The sequence below is a fragment of the Eptesicus fuscus genome, chromosome 5 (genome assembly GCF_027574615.1).
Source record: "Eptesicus fuscus isolate TK198812 chromosome 5, DD_ASM_mEF_20220401, whole genome shotgun sequence".
NCBI classification, from domain to species: domain Eukaryota; kingdom Metazoa; phylum Chordata; class Mammalia; order Chiroptera; family Vespertilionidae; genus Eptesicus; species Eptesicus fuscus.
Genome location: NC_072477.1, coordinates 70,251,144 through 70,259,638, shown reverse-complemented (window position 1 = coordinate 70,259,638; position 8,495 = coordinate 70,251,144).

Genomic DNA, 8,495 nt, shown 5'->3' with positions numbered 1-8,495 from the left:
CAGGCAGCCAAAACCAGTTTGGCTCAGTGGATAGAGCGTCGGCCTGCGGACTCAAGGGTCCCAGGTTCGATTCTGGTCAAGGGCATGTACCTTGGTTGCGGGCACATCCCCAGTAGGGGATGTGCAAGAGGTAGCTGATCGATGTTTCTCTCTCATCGATGTTTCTAACTCTCTATCCCTCTCTCTTCCTCTCTGTAAAAAAAAAAATCAATAAAATATATTTTAAAAAATAATAAAAATAAAAAATAAAAACACATGCAAGTTCAAGATTTAAAAACTATTCCATCATCTGTTTTTCCCAAGGATATTTACTTTATGCCATTGATAATTATATATTACACTAGTGGCCTGGTGCACGAAATTTGTACACGGGGTGGGGGGTGGAGGGAGGGGTGTTCCTCAGCCAGGCCTGCACACTCTCCAATCTGGGACCCCTCGAAGGATATCCTACTGCTGGTTTACAGGGATAGGGCCTAAACTGGCAGTCGAACATCCCTCTCGCAATCTGGGACTGCTGGTTCCTAACTGCTCACCTGCCTGCCTGCCTGCCTGATTGCCCCTAAACACTCTGTGTACCGGCCTGCTCACCCCCAACTTCCCCCTGCTGCCAGCCTGCTTGCCCCCAAATGCCGCCCCCCACCAGCCTGATCACCCCCAATTGACCCCCGGACCAGTGTGTTCGCCCCCAACTGCCTCTCCTGCCGGCCTTATCACCCCCAACTGCCCCCCTGCTGGCCTGTTCACTCCAAACTGCCCCCCCCCGCTGTCCTGATCACCTCCAACTGACCCCCACTGATGGCCTGCTCAGCCCCAACTGGCCCCCCTGCTGGTCTGCTTACCCCCAACGGCCCCCCACCAGCCTGATCACCCACAACTGCCATCCCATCCTGGCCTGATCACCCACAACTGCTGTCCCATCCTGGCCTCTAACTGCCTCTACCTTGGCCCTGCCACCAGGGCTTTGTCCAGAAGAACATCCGGAAGGTCTCCTGGAAGGTCTCCCAGTCTAATTAGCATATTACCCTTTTATTATTATAGATATGCTGTATTTTTCAAATATGACAAGGCGGTTTTGTTTCCATTTTATTGATACCTTTAAAGAAAAACTCAAATACATTCATCAGAGTACCAAAGGTAATTTTTTTTTCTCTATCTCTCTGTCAAGTTAGATCGCCTCTAATTCAAGCAAATTCCTGACAGATATCAGAGTTCTATTTACTGATTATCTATCCTTCCCTTTGGGATCATAAGATTATAAGTGGGGGGAAAATCTAAAGATTTATTGCTAATGGGATTCTACAAATGTTATCTTTATTCAGTGTAAAAGTAATATATGATGCCGGCTTTGTAGAGCATCTTTAATGTTCCTTTTCTGAATATGTATAACTCATTTAGAGACCAAGAATAGATAGTAACTCATCATTTTTGCTACCTGCCTTAAAATATCTGCATTTTTTCTCTTTGAAAATAATAGAAACTTGTGATTTAATTGATGCCATAACTTCAATTCATCACCACATTCACTGTAAACAAAGAGATTCTGAATAATGAACAAAATGCTTATTGTTCACCAGAAGAAAGGTCATAACATGTTATATACTCATTTATGTCATGTCTTATTACTAAATCTGTATAAAGCATCTTCCTTCATTATTTCTGAATGGGAGACTGATGATAAGTACTATTTTCAGGATTTTTTTAAATCCTTTTTATTTGTCCAGCTAATTTGTGTGCTGACGCATTACAAGGCCAACTCTGTTTTGCTTATTAACTTATTAGGGATTAGTAACTCCCCCAAATCAAGAATAAGTTCTTAAATGTAACACTAGCTTTGGTTGACAGCTTCAGGGGAGAGAGGTCAGCTGCCCGGCAAAGGAAGAAGAAATCTGTCTGCATGATCGCAATTTGCTTTGTATAATTGACATTGGGCTTGGAATTGGGGATGATTTGTTGTTAGGTTAAACAGCAGGGAAGCTTATGGCTTATTATTTTTACTCCTGATACAACCAAAGCAATGGGTGAGTAATGAGAGGACCATAGATAATCATAATGATACTAGGCAATGAATCGTGTGGGCCTGGGCGATAGTGCAGGTTTTTATCAGACTGTGAGGTCCTGTGTAAGCTAATGCAAACTATAAATATGCAGATTAGCTAAATCTTTATTACATCTGCAAATAGCTACTAACGTGTTTTTTCTCTCCCACTCTATAATTTTGATGATTCTGACCCCAAGTCTTACCTTACATCCAAGGAAATTTACGTTAAAAGAAAATATATCAGTTTATGATAGGAAAATGAAAATGTACCAGTGACAACTAACAGTCACACAATTAAATCACCAACATTGATGCTGGTTTTCTGTTCCCAGAACACCTAGCAATTGATTCCTCACCCAGTACAAGTCCATCCAATGTTCACCCCAAATCCTTCCCTCCCCACCCATTCCAGTGGACTTAGCTCACCCAAGATTTCTCCTTTGCTGTGCTCTGTCCCTTGTTTAAACGAAAGAGAATACAGGATCAGTCCTCTTTTTTTCTCACTATAAAGTCTCTTCAGAATCTAATTCAGTGAGATTGTACTTGTTACAATGAATGCAGATTGTTCACTGGGGCAGATTTAAGAAATGCTGAAAAGAGTGCACGGTTTCGCAGGGTGGGGGCTGGCTGTGTGGTGGGGGAGTGGAGTTTTATGCATTACCCCGAGTTTGTTAAGGTCTAAAAGCACTGAAAAGGATTTGTTCTGTTTGTGTAAAGGGCCTCCGTGCTCTGGGTCTCTAAGATGTTATGCCAAGCTTTTTAGTACATGAGTTTTCTCTTGATCTTGGGCCTGACATGACCAAGACGCAGGGGCTCAGGCCCTCAGGGACTGACCCCTATTGTCACTCCAGTCAGGCATCTAGGAGTCTGCTACCTAAACAGCTGGTTTTCTGCAATTAACATGTTGCTTATTTTAATATATAAATTTGGAAAATTGTTTCTGCATATTATTTTATTTCAAAGAGCCCTTTTGTTTACTAGATGTTTTTACTTACCAAACTGTTACTAAAAGACCTGAGATCTCCCAGGAGAATGAAGATCTTTAATCATGTAATGTGAACCAAACAGGCAATTTTTAGAGTCATTGGCAAAATGAACAGCCCTAGATAGAGTCCCAAACCACAGGGCTGCATACCCTACTCACGAATTGTCAGTCATAGAACTAGGTTCATATATTCCTTGACTCCATGCATAGACCAAAGGGCTTAAGATGATTACATCAACCTAGAAAGAATGCAACACTGTGAGAATATGTATATCCGTATATATGTGTGCATGTGTATATATGTGTGCATGTGTGTATATATATTGAACAGGCAGTACTTGATGAAGTACAACCAAGAATTCTCTTCTCTACTACCATGTTAAGAAATCCTCTGTTAGATCTCCTTTGCACTTGCTTGAAAAATATCTCAGGAAGTTCCCTGCGTCTTTTGTGGTCACTTTTGGGTATTAGAACAGTATTATGTTCAGGTGTGAAAATATCCAATTCAATCTAAATCAAAATTTGGATCATTTCAAAGCTTTCTCCCCTACCCCTACACACACCAGACTTGCAATCTGAGTATGAGAGCTGGGAAAATTGGGGCAGGAAACAGCCTGAGGAGGGGACAGATGCAGAGGATAAAGATATACCTAATAGGGGTTTATGTAATGTGGCCCTTTCTCTTCCGACTCGTTATCTCATGGACAACTTTGGAGGATCTTTGGAGAGCCCAGCCTGGGGCCTTGGCACTGACCCTGTCACTATGTAGGCAATAACCACTCAGGCTAACTACTTCCGGTTCTGCCTCAGCTTTTTACTCAGTGCTGCACTCCCAGGACTCCTGCCCCTCAGTCTTAGTCCACCCTGACTGATGTAACAAAGTACCACAGACGGGGTGACTTATAAATAACAAATTTATTTCTCATAGTTCTGGGGTCTGGGATGTATAAGTTCAGGCTGTCAACATGGTTGGGTGAGGGTCCTCTTATGGGTCACAGACTTCCTGTTGTACCCTCCAATGGTGGAAAGAGCAGGCGGTCTCTCCTGGACCTCTTTTATAAGACTCTGTCCTCATGACCTAATCACCCCCAAAGGCCCCACCTCCTAATACTATCACATAGGTCATTGGTAGTTCATCACTCCCTGGCAGGCAGCACAGATGTTCTGGGTCCTTTCTAAATGGCTCTAGCCATCAATACAAGTATCCAGATGACCCATAGAAAAAAATAAACCCCAATGCACCCGCAAACTCTAGAAGCAAAAGCCACTCCCACCACAGTGCTCTCTCTAAGATCTGTTACAATTCAACGGAAGTCCTGGACCTAGTCCTTGTAAAGGTTACAGGATCCCAGCTGAGGAATGGTATGCCAGTCTTTTCTTCTGGCAGACACCAGCAATGTCTGTGCATCATTCTTTTGGAGCTGCTTCCAATAGCTGGGGAAAACCAGGAACACCACAAACTTTCTTATACTACAAAATAACAAATAATCAATTAAAAATAATCAAATAAACAAATAATCAACCAAAAATGCACAAGATATCTGAATAGTACTCCAAACAAGTTATATAAATGACTAGCAAGTACATGAGAAAATGCTCAACACCACTAACCATCTTGGAAATGCAAAACCACAATGAGATACCACTTCACACCTACTTGGATGGCTATCAGCAATAGAACAGATAGTAGCAAGTGTTGGCAAGAGTGTGGAACAATTAGAACCCTCATACATTGCTGATGGGAGTTTAGAGGGTTCAGCCACTTAGGAAAACAGTCTGGCAGTTCCTCAAAAGGTTAAACATAGAGTTACCATACTAACCAGCAATTCCACTCCTAGGCATATAACCCAGAGAAATTAAAACATACGTGCACACAAAAATGTTTATACCAATGATTATAGCAGCATTAATCATAATATTCAAAAGTAAACCAACCCCAAAGGTCCATCAATTAATGAGTGAATAAGTAAAATTTAGTATATCTCCATAATGGAATATTACTAGCCAATGAAAATAAATGAGGTACTGATAAATGCTACAATATGGATGAAACTTGAAAACATTATGCTAAGTGAAAGAAAGTATTTGCAAATGCCCACAAATTGTATGAACCCATTCATATGAAATTCCAGAAAAGGCCAAGTATGGAGTCATAAAGTAGATTAGTGGTTGCCTAGGGTTGGAGGGAGGGGATTAAGGGGACAGGTGAGGATTAAGGAGTGACAGCTAAAGGGTGAGGAGTTTTGTTGGGGGGTAATGAAAATGTTTTAAAATTGATTATTGTGATGGCTTCACAACTCTGTGAATATATGAAAAGCTATTGAATTATACACTTTATATTGGTGAATTGCATGTTATGTGAATTACACCTAAATCATAGAGCTGTGTTAAAAAAAAAAAAACACATCCTCACTCTCTCTCTCAAAAATCTGTAGAATTCTCTTCTATAGACAAGAAAGGTTAGTATTGCACAGATGAGTCTCACACCCTTTCTTACTAGTAGAATGTGCAGCACTTACCACTGATTTCCTCATCTTTGGGTCCCAATCAAGACTCCAGGACAGAAAGAAAATCCCATTTAACAATCTGTTCAATTAATAATCTAACACATTACTTACAACATTTCATTTGTCTTTTCTTCATACTCCAATTTTAGAATAATGATTAAACCTCCAAACTTTGCAGAATAGTACATATATTTTATAGGCTGCATTACCCTCCCAAGCTATTCAGTTTCCCATAACTCTGCTGGTTATGTATTTTCATTCAAGGATTAAGTGCTAGTCTTATAACAAACTCAATAAACATTTGGAGACTGGCTGACTGACTATTCTAATAAGAATATAGTTTATTATTTAATAAAGTATTATGTTCTAATCCTTAAACATCCCATGTAAGGTAAATGCTGTTAAATAACCATTTTACAGGTAAAGAAACTGAAGCTCAGAATGGTTAAAAAATGTATGCCAGGTAAATCACTTAATGCCTGACTGAGCCAGGAGTCAGATGTAGAACTTCTGTCCTGCACACAGGCCTCTGAGGTTCTCCCTCACTTTCTGGCTGTCCTTTGAGAAATGTTCACATAATTTTTAAATAAAAAGCCTAGCTGCTGCTTCTAAGAGTGAGACCTGCAATCATACAGCAATATGTACTATACATTTGCTGTAAGAAACTTATTGTTATGAATTTTGAAATTGTGAAATAGATGGTCATTTGGTCAAGCTCTGCCCATTTCTGAGTGCATCTTGTGCTAGATACTGACATCCCTTGAATTCTATTTTGGAAATGTGTTTTCACAAAAGCAGTGAGAAATATGGTGGAGATTACTATTAGAATAAAAACTGAGACTCTAGATTATGAGAAGAGGAATGAAACAATTTGAGAAATGTCATTAGCCAGAACAATATTAGTGAACTTTGCCATCTCAGTATTACTTTCTATAAAGATCTACCCACATGTAAGGCAAAGTTAATGTGGCTTCAAAGAAATTTAAAATGTACCTCCTTTATAAATATAACTAGAGGCCCGGTGCACGAAATTCATGCATGGGAGGTTGTGTCCCTCAGCCCAGCCTGCACCCTCTCCAATATGGGACCCCTTGAGGGATGTCTGACTGCCCGTTTAGGCCCGATCCGGATCAGGCCTAAACGGGCAGTCGGACATCCCTCTCACAATCCAGGACTGCTGGCTCCCAACTGCTCGCCTGCCTGCCTTCCTGATTGCCCCTAACCACTTCTGCCTGCCAGCCTGATCACCCCCTAACCACTTCCCTGACAGCCTGATTGATGCCTAACTGCTCCCCTGCCAGCCTGTTTGCCCCTAACTGCCCTCCCCTGCAGGCCTGGTCACCCCTAACTGCCCTCCCCTGCAGGCCTGGGTCCCCCCAACTGCCTTTCCCTGCTGGCCTGGTCACTCCTAACTGCCCTCCCCTGCAGGTTTAATCACCCCCAACTGCCCTCCCTTGCAGGCCTGGTCCCTCCCAACTGCCCTCCCCTGCTGGCCTGATTGCCCACAACTGCCCTCCCTTGCAGACCTGGTCCCTCCCAACTGCCTTCCCTTGCTGGCCATCTTGTGGTGGCCATCTTGTGTCCACATGGGAGCAGCCATCTTTGACCACATGGGGGCAGCCATCTTGTGTGTTGGAGTGATGGTCAATTTGCATATTACTCTTTTTATTAGATAGGATTATTGATACAAAAGAAAAATCTTAATTGTTGATGTTGACTAATCACTTAATCTTCTGCCTTGTTCCTCTTCTGTAAAATATGGTGCTCTGACTGTGGTTTCAAGTCTCTCTAGTTCTAGGGATCTGTGTCTACTCATCAGTTGGTGGTTGAGTGTTGACCTATGAACCAGGAGGTCACAGTTCGATTCCTGGTCAGGGCACATGTCTGGGTTTCAGGCTCAATCCCCAGTAGAAGGCATGCAGGAAGCAGCTGATCAATGATTTTCTCTCATCATTGATATTTCTATCCCTCTCTCCTCCTCCCTCTCTCTGAAATCAATAAAAACATATTTTTAAAAAAATAGTAAAACTTGAACAGGTAAAAAATAATATAAACAAAAACTATGTATTTTCATTCAATTTTATCTCCTTAGACACTAATTAAATTTAGTAAATTATAATACAGTTAAAGTCACAAATATAATATTATACAGGGTGGGTGGGCAAATGTTGGTTTAGAACGAGTACGTGAAACACAAAGTTTATTTTTGTATTATTATAATCATAACCTGCATAATTTTTCCATTTGAACAACTATAAATCTACTTTTCACAACCCCTGTAATACAAACTAGCAGAAGTCAAACATAAAGGTAGAATGTACTAATGGGTCACCAGATATTTTTTAAATTGATAAGAAATTGAAAAAATATATACTGAGTGGCCAGATTATTATGATCTCTGAACGCATAATAATCTGGCCACTCAGTGTGTGTGTGTTTTGTGTGTGTGTGTGTGTGTGTGTGTGTGTGTGTGTATGTATATATATATATACATATATATATATTAGAGACCCGGTGCATGAATTTGTGCATGGGTGGGGTCCAGCCAGCCTGGCCAGGGGGAGTGGACATGGGCAGTTGGCCAGCCCATGCCTGCTGGTCGAACTCCTGGTTGAGGGGACAATTTGCATATTAGCCTTTTATTATATAGGATATACACTGAGTGGCCAGATTATTATGCGTTCAGAGATCATAATAATCTGGCCACTCAGTGTATTAATTAGATGTATAATGGTAACCATAGAATAACTGAAAAATAGAAACTGTTAAAAATGTTGTAGGATGAAGAAAGATCTATCCTTTCCATTCTACACCTTTCTATATTAGCTGGATTTTTATTAAATAGTCTAGATATTAGTTTAAAATTTTTTCAAAGCTTAACATGTTTAAATGCATAAAAAGTAGACCAGAAATACACCAAAATAGTATAATGATTTTCTCTGGCTCAAGAAATTCTGCATGATTT